This window comes from Salvelinus sp. IW2-2015, unplaced genomic scaffold (genome assembly GCF_002910315.2).
Source record: "Salvelinus sp. IW2-2015 unplaced genomic scaffold, ASM291031v2 Un_scaffold7305, whole genome shotgun sequence".
Taxonomy (NCBI): Eukaryota; Metazoa; Chordata; class Actinopteri; order Salmoniformes; family Salmonidae; genus Salvelinus; species Salvelinus sp. IW2-2015.
In genome coordinates, this window is record NW_019948565.1 from 43,511 (window position 1) to 51,063 (window position 7,553).

The 7,553-nt window shown below is 43.4% G+C and overlaps 1 pseudogene; it reads right to left on the minus strand.

Annotated features, from left to right (window-relative positions):
• Positions 1-5,458: 5,458 nt before the first annotated feature.
• Positions 5,459-6,434, minus strand: LOC112079234 (mothers against decapentaplegic homolog 6 pseudogene; annotated as a pseudogene).
• Positions 6,435-7,553: the final 1,119 nt, after the last annotated feature.

Sequence of the window (7,553 nt, forward strand, 5' to 3'; positions counted from 1 at the left end):
GACTGTGTCTGTGACGCGCCCTCAATGAAGGTGTCACCAATCTCCTGTGATATGAATACGAGTCAATGATATATAGTAAACTGTAGGGACTGTGTCTGTCACGCGCCCTCAATGAAGGTGTCACCAATCTCCTGTGATATGAATACGAGTCAATGATATATAGTAAACTGTAGGGACTGTGTCTGTCCGTCTGCCCTCAATGAATGACTGCATTGCTGTTTATTTTTMACCCTGTCTTTTTGTTTTGTGTCTTTAAGCACCATGTCTGTCAGCCTCAGTGTAATTAAATGGAGACAGAGAGACATGGGGGGAAACGCAGCCTTCTCTTTCAGCAGCAGTGAGCAGAGCCTCTGTGCAGACCAGTCAAGTTCTTCCACATCGATCTCGACAAACCATTTCTGTATGGACCTCACTTTGTGCACAGGGGCATTGTCATGCTGAAGCGTTAAGATTTCCCTTCACTGGAACTAAGGGGCCTAGCCAGAACCATGAAAAACAGCTCCAGACCATTATTCCTCCTCCACCAAACTTTACAGTTGTCACTATGCATTCGGGCAGGTAGCGTTCTCCTGGCATTCGCCAAACCCAGATTCGTCCGTCGGACTGCCAGATGGTGAAGCGTGATTCATCACTTCAGAGAACAAGTTTCCACTGCTCCAGAGTCCAATGGCGACGAGCTTTACACCACTCCAGCCGACGGCTGGAATTGCGCATGGTGATCTTAGGCTTGTGTGCGGCTCCTCGGCCATGGAAACCCATTTCATGAAGCTCCCGACGAACAGTTCTTGTTGCGTCCAGAGGCAGTTTGGAACTCTGTAGTGAATGTTGTAACCAAAACAGACAATGTTTACACTCTATTTGCTTCAGCACTCGGCACTCGGCAGTCCCGTTCTGTGAGCTTTTGTGGCCTACCACTTCGCGGCTGAGACGTTGTTGCTCCTAGATGTTTCCACTTCACAATAACAGCACGTACAGTTGCCCGGGGCAGCTCTAGCAGGGCAGAAATTTGTTTGAAAGGTTGCAAAGATTTGGCATGGGTCCCCAGATCCTCAAAAAGTTCTACAGCTGCACCATCYAGAGCATCCTGACCGGTTGCATCACCGTCTGGTATGGCAACTGCTCAGCCTCCGACCGTAAGGCGTTACAGAGGGTAGTGCGTACAGCACTGCGGCCAAACTTCCTGCCATCCAGGACCTATATACTAGGCGGTGTCAGAGGAAGGCTGAACAATTAATCAAATGACCACGCGGACTATTTACATTGACCGCCCTCATAGTCACTTTACCCCTACCTACATGTACAAATGACCTTGACTAACCTGTATCCCCGCACACTGACTCGGTACCGGTTCCCCCTGTATATAGCCTCTGTATTGTTATTTTACTGTGTTACTTTTGARTTTTTACTTTAGTTTATTTAGTAAATATTTTCTTAACTCTATTTCTTGAACTGCATTGTTGGTTAAGGGCTTGTAAGTAAGCATTTCACGGCAAGGTCTACACCTGTTGTATTCAACGAATGTGACAAATACAATTTGATTTGATTTGATCCAATGACGGTGCCACGTTGAAAGTCACTGAGCTCTTCAGTACGGGCCATTCAACTGCCTATGTATGGCTATGGAGATTGCATGGCTGTCTGCTCGATTTTATACACCTGTCAGCAACGGGTGTGGCTGAAATAGCCAAATCCACTKATTTGAAGGGGTGTCCACATACTTTTGCATATGTAGTTGAGGTCTCGAGTCAGTGCAGAAGAAAGCACATTAGTGATGTCTGCGGTCTCACACACGTGGGCAGGATAACACTGTCTGGATCCGGTAGATTTCAGACAAACATAGATGACAGAATATCGTCAGGGTGATGCTAGAATATGGGAGGAGGTCAGTTATCATGTGCAGTGTGAGTGATCCCTCCTTAATGTTGTGATTGGTTCGATCTTTTTCTATCTGTATTCTATGTTTGTCTGAAATCTACCGGATCAAGACAGTGTTATCCAATTATGGCTTGCTGTAAAAGAGGATTGATTTATGCTCTGGCAATGCACAACTGATGTGGGAGGGACGTCACCACCATGGGAACTGAATTCAATTTGAATATGGTCCCACCTAGCTATTTCCCACCAAACATGATTCTTACAGACAACACAATATTTTAAATGGCAACGATAATATCCCAATAAACAAAAAAATATATGATGTTTTTTACATCAATACTTTCTGTCATTGAAACTGGTCACATGGTTCAGGGACGTTGAGTCTGAATGAAGTCTGAATGAGAGGTGTTGATGTGAAAAACATCATATATTTTTTTGTTTATTGGGATATTATCGTTGCCATTTAAAATATTTGTTGTCTGTAAGAATCATGTTTGGTGGGAAAATAGCTAGGTGGACCATATTCAAATTGAATTCAGTTCCCATGGTGGTGACGTCCCTCCCCATCACTTGTGCATTTCCAGAGCATAAATCAATCATCTTTTACAGCAAGCCATAACTTACAGAACGAAACGCTGGTACGTCTTGACGTGAACCCGTGTTTAAACTTCTCCACTTTCACTCGATAAAGAGGGTTACCTGCATTCTAAAGTCAATTATTATAATAAAAACACTTATTGAGTATTGTTATCACCAAATTGTTTCAATTATCACCTCAACATAATACATTATCTTGTCACAGGTTCCAGACCAGCCACGCTGTACATTGTAGATATAATATAATAACATATCCTTACTCCTAAAAGGGATTATCCACTATTAGATCTATTGATCATCAATAACGTTTTCATTACTAAACTTCAACTACAGATGTAGGATCTTCATTTGAGCCAGTTTGCTACAGCAGGAAAATAATCCTGCAGCAACAGGAAATGTGAATTATTATGTGGATTATAATTAATGGACATTTTGTAGGGGTTGATACATTTTCCGTAAGGGAAAATCAAGTCTGAAATTTCTAAGTGGAAATAACGAACTTCAGAAGCCTTTTCAAAACCTCAAATACGCTATGTTGTACTTTCTGCACTGTAGGAAGTTCTCCTGCAACAGGGTGATCAGATTAAGATCCTACATCTGTATGCAGACATGTTTACCTGCTACCTGTGACAAGAGGATGTGTGTTCTATTTACACAGATCATTGACTCCCACTTCCTACACTTGAATTAGCCCACTTCATTCTCAGTTCAACGTGGGGTCAGCAGCACACCACAGCCCTCACAAGCCTCTTCCCGAGCCAAGGGTCTCCTCCTCGGACAGGAGCTGGGGGTTTATTTAACGTGCTCCTCGTGTCTTTGAATCCTGACAAAGGAAAACAATGAGAGGTGGTAAGTCAGGAGCAGTGTTTTCAGACGGGACACCAGAGTTGTTTCATTAGGGCACACCAAAGCAAAACGTTTTGCAACAGAGTTCAGAGTCCCTCACTGATTCAGTCAGTTTTTTTCTGTTTGCCTAATGAATACAACCCAAATGAGATGGAAGACAAGATGGTGGATTTTGGATGGTGGCGCACCCTATTCCCCCGGCCACCGCCAACTTCCTTCCCCATCGGCTGTTCTATCCCGCCACCACAGACCACACACTTGGCTTGGAGCAACTAGGCAGGAGATGGAGACAGACGTGAATAATCCTTGGAATTTTTGGGGCAGCAAGAATGCCCTGGGTCTTGATCACAAGGTTGGAAAATGGCGTGCTGTGAAAATGTTAACAGACCCATCATGTCCAGAACACATAATATAGCTACAAACGTTTGCATAAGGTTCCTCTTGATTGAATCTATCATACGGTATGGTACCATTCATGCGATCATGGAATGTCTGTTTATTTAACCATGTGGGCTACTGTTCCTTGAATCCCAGTCATTCAACTAGAAACTATTACTATGTGATCATTTGCAATACTGTGAAAACCACTTCACAAATGCCCGTGAATAGCCTTTTTTGTAGACCTAATACTGCAAATTCAAACAACAATATAAAACAACTATCAATGGTTGAGCGATGTGGCTCTGCTTCGTTCTGTACCACAAACGCAGTATAATCAGCTCTTGTTTACTTTTCAAGCTTAAAGCTAATTACAGCTTTCAAAACGCAGCGGCTCAGATCTTCGTCAGAGACAAAAAAACAAAATGTCCGCCCTGTCAGAGTGAAGAAAAGCACAGACGTCTCAAGACACGATTCATACTGCTTACATTGCTTTTCCAGCCAGTCATTCTCTCTCGTTCTTTCCCAAATATGAGAGCTTCCACATACTTGTGTTGTTGAAAGACTCAAACAGATGCCATTGTGTTTATAACACAGAACTTTCTCCTACTGGAGCCGGTCTGGGCCCATGTACCCACTGTGGTTTGTTGTGTAATCATCCAGCTATGTGTTTTCAGTTTCTCACCACCACCCGCTCTGTGTGTTTCCATTGGTACTGGGCTCTCGTCCCATGGATAGAGTTGGGGGGGGGGGGGTCTGATTTCCGCACATTGGAGAGAATCTGTTTATGAGGAGCAATGCTTTTTGGGGTGTTTGTACTTTCTACAGACTTGAGAGATCTATGGTGTAACCAAGGCACGTGTTCTTCAATGACATTAACATGTATCTTTCCCCTGATGTAGACCATTACCAGAAGTATTCGCTGGGTCATTACGTCTTATGTAAATGTAGCTGCATGGACTGTCTTCGTGTTTGGTCAGGGCAGATGGTTTCGGTTTTATGTTGTAGTTTAATTCTAGACCCACAATAAATATGACTGGGAATGATCAAAGGAAGCTTCCCTCACCACATCCAGGCAGCTGATCAGTGGATGTGCCCTCCAAGCCTTCTTCAGGGGCCTTCTGGTCTTTGGTACAGCCAATCAGATGTGAATGAACCTCATTTGGTTGATCCTGATGGTGGTAATTCAGTAACATAGGTATCTAATTGGAAGACATATGGCTGAGGCTTTTGAACGTACTGTTGAGCATAAAGGGTAAATGCATTTACTTTACCATCCCACTACACCTCTGTTTATTTATCCACAACTGATTATAATGTTATTTCACCACGACAATTCTAGTGCCCTGCCACGTCACATATCTCAACTCAATACACAAAACACCACGGGAGAATATCAGTAAAAAGCCAAATCAAAGTTTGAAGACAACATCTTAGAATACGAGTACTTTATTGTCAAAGTGTGAAGGCATAACTTTTCCAGGTGATTGATAAATATGAGAACTAAAACCGGGTGCGTCCTATTGTTAGCAGGATATATCTCTTTCAAAAGGCATTGAGAATGCATATATAGATCCAAAGTGCATAATTCTGTTCCTTTTTTATTTTGTCCTATACACATTACACTATACATAAATAATTGCATTGTAAAAATGACTTGGTATTTACAAGTATAATATATTTCATATAATATATAAAACTTTATATTAAATCTAGGTAGATTATATTTGGGATAGTTGGTTGAGATAGCTTTGTGTGTGTGTTGTGTGTGCCTGTGTGTGGGTGTACACATATACCTGTGAGCACCTGTGTAAGTAAATACGTGTACTGTATTGTGTTTTTCCCGTCTGTCTATCCGTGTGTATGCCTGTCCATCCATCCCTCTGTCTGTCTTCCTAGTCTGTGTGCTATCTGTGGGTATTGAGCAACACCTCCACCCAGCAGGGGCAGGAGGTGATGAACTGTCTGGAGTAGCAGGGGCCCCAGCCCTTGGCGAAGCTGATCCTCACACTGTGGGGGTCATAGGGGCCCTCCAGCCCCACAGGGGGCTCCATGCCCTGCTGCAGGATCCAGCTGGACTTGTCATAGTCAAACACTTTGAGTGAGTAGCCAGGCATCACCCTCCTCACCGTCAGTCCCCTCACTGAGCTGGGCAGGTCCAGGGTGGGCGAGTGGACAAACACTGGGTGCTGGCTACGGTTGTAGATCCACACTCCGTCAGGTTCTTGGCTCAGGACAATCCCGTAGCCGATTTTGCTGCGTGTTCGCTGGACACAGCTGCCCGTGCTGCTGCTGCTGCCACTACCGCCGCGGTGACTACGGTTGCCATGGTGACCGCCGCCACCGTCACAGCGGTAACCGTTGCTAGCGTTGGCAACGGCGTTGAGCTGGCCCAGACAGAGGCCCGTGCCCTGAGGTAGGTCGTAGAAGATGCTGAGCGAGGGCTCGTGGGCCGGGTAGAGGCGGCCGACCCGCGTCCGCTGTTCCCAGTAGGCTACGCTGCACCAGTGGGAACGCCGCKCACAGGAGGACGAGGAGCCCGRGGAGGTACCGGGGTCTGAGAAGGAGAGAGAGAGATTGTTATTGTTGTAACTCCATTCACTTTTCATGCCAATAAAGCTGATATGAATTCTATTAATTTGTGGGGAGGTAGAGAGTAAAAGTTACTATCCTGCTAAAGGAAAAACCCGGAATATCTGAACCAACTAAAGATAGATTTTACTACATTAAACTAACTAACTAAAGCTAGATTTTACACTTACAGTCAAAACACTACTAACTAAACTAAGAGATAGAGTTTAGCTGCTACAGATTAAACTAACTACTAACTAAAGCAGATTTTTAAAACATACATTTAAACTAACGTTAACTAACTAAAGCTAGATTTTACGTACAACAGTAACTAACAAGCGTTAACTAAAGCTAGATTTTTAACGCTACATTATGAAAGCTGACGCTGTATCGTGAACCGTAAACGTAAAGCTAGATTTTACTGATAGCATTATTACCTAACTAACGTAAGACTAAAGCTAGATTCTTACTACAGTTGTAAAGAACTTAACTATACTAGAACTAAAAGCTTAGATTTTATAAAAAAATTCCTCATAAAAGTTACTTGACGATAAAACTAATAGCTCAGCTAAGATTTTAAAAACTTATACAATGTTGAGAAACTATACATGTAACTAAGCAGTGAAGCTAAAAAGCTAAGATTTTAATTTTGAGAATTTTGTTTCAGACCTAATGCAGTGAAACTAACTAACTACTAAAGGCTAGGATTTTTTTGTACTGAACATTAGTATGGAAGTAGAGACCCTTAAACTACGATAATCACGCTACTAAGCTAGATTTTTAAAACTCAGCAAAGTCACTAACTTCAGTAAAGAGGTGTCCCAATGTTTTGTGACTTCCGTCAGACTGTGATAGAGACCTCCTAGTAGTAGAAGGAGAAAAGAAAAACAGATTGATAAGTCTAGGAGAGAGCCGAGACTGATAGCTGCTTAGGTAAGACAGACCAGACCCAGAACTGATTGGAAACTTACTATGGGAGGGAAAGAGGAAAGCCGAGACTGGATGTAGAAAAGAAAGCGCAAGGGAACAGAAAGACTGAGAATGGGAGGCAACCTTAGGGAAGAGGAGGTACGCCCGAGCGAGACTGATGAAGACTAGGAGGGAAGAAAAGAACCAGAAGACTCGTGGAACAAGAAAGAGAAAGTTGCCAAAAAATGGAGACTTAGGAAGAGAGAACAAGGACTTGGGGGATTAGGGCAGCCCTGCCCAGAATACGGAAGACGAGGAGAGGGGAGATCCCCTACGAAGAGTGTTTGCCGTGGTTCACGTGGTGTGTGGAAGTTGGA